A 1,332-nucleotide genomic window follows, 5' to 3' on the forward strand; every position below is an offset into this window, starting at 1 on the left:
CATAGAGCTCTGAAGAATCTTTATTTTCTCATTTTTATGGCACCGAGTGGTTGAATGGGAAACTCATTAATAAAAGAGCAAAGAAGAACAAAACAAACCAAACAAAAAGCCAAACCCAAACACTAGGAAGTCACAGGAGCACCCTTAAATGCTCAATTAATTAACCAGAAACAACAATTTATATCAAGAAGCTCTTTATCCTGAGTGAAACTCCACCTATTTGAGCACAGAAACAGTAGCAAAGTGGAATGAAGAAGCAGAATTTGGCACTAGGCCTGCTTCAATTATAGGGACTCTCCAAGTATTGCAAATAAATCCACAAATGTAACCTTTACATAGACAGTCTTCTTTGGCCACACCAGTTATCACTCCTCTGTTAGCTGGTGGTGGAAGTTGCCTGCATTGTTTCTTACTGAAAAGTTTGCTTTCTCAGTAGTACAGCCCCACCTTTCTGAAGTGTTATGCCAAGAAAGTAATTAATAATTTTGGTAACATGTGCTAATTGTTTAAGATGCAGCTAAACAAGCAAATAGCATGATTTGTAAAGGATTAAAAGGCAGAGAATGTCAATATAGAGTAGAAATACGAGGCAAACATCCTGAGAATGAGCTTAGAGATCCCATGTGTCCATCAAAGGTCACGTTCCTGCACTGAGGTAAAGAAATATTTCACTTTTATGGCACTTCACAGTGAAAGAAGCAAGGGTAATTATAACCTCAAAAAACACAGAATACTCTAAGCTGGAAGGGACCCACAACTTTTTGTTGGAAGGGACCCAACTCTTAATATTGGAGTTGGCCTGTATGGAGGCTGACCTCTGGCATTACTAGCACCGTGCTCTAACCAGCTGAGCTAATCTCAGGATTATGAATCATACCTGAATGAAAAAGTGGGGTCTTCTCACCTCCTCAGAGTCTTTGCACCATACCACGTTCAGCAAGACCCAAGAAACCTTTAGCTCCCTTGTAACACCGATTTCTGGTAGCTGAAGTGAGGCTCACTAAGTGGCCCACGAAATGGGGAGAACGGACCGACATCGCATTTCACCCACGCGGAGATGCTGGCCGTTCAGCAAAGGGTATTTTTAGGGTTAGCCCCGGGGGCAGAGGGGTTGCCCCCGGAGCGAGGGAAAGCCAGAGGCGGAGGGGAACACTCCCGGCCCGGCCCGTAGCAGCCCTGGGGAGTTGGAGAGCTGGAGCTGTCCGTGGTGCTGCCGCCCCCCGTCCTCCCCTCGAACGCTCCGCCCTGCCCCGGGGCCGCAAAGATCTTGCCGCGCCGGAGAAAAGCTCGTCCGGGCGCTGTGGCCTCTGTTTGCAAGAAGTCTTGATCGCT

The sequence above is a fragment of the Lepidothrix coronata genome, unplaced genomic scaffold, assembly GCF_001604755.1.
Source record: "Lepidothrix coronata isolate B3197 unplaced genomic scaffold, Lepidothrix_coronata-1.0 Scaffold220, whole genome shotgun sequence".
Lineage (NCBI taxonomy): Eukaryota > Metazoa > Chordata > Aves > Passeriformes > Pipridae > Lepidothrix > Lepidothrix coronata.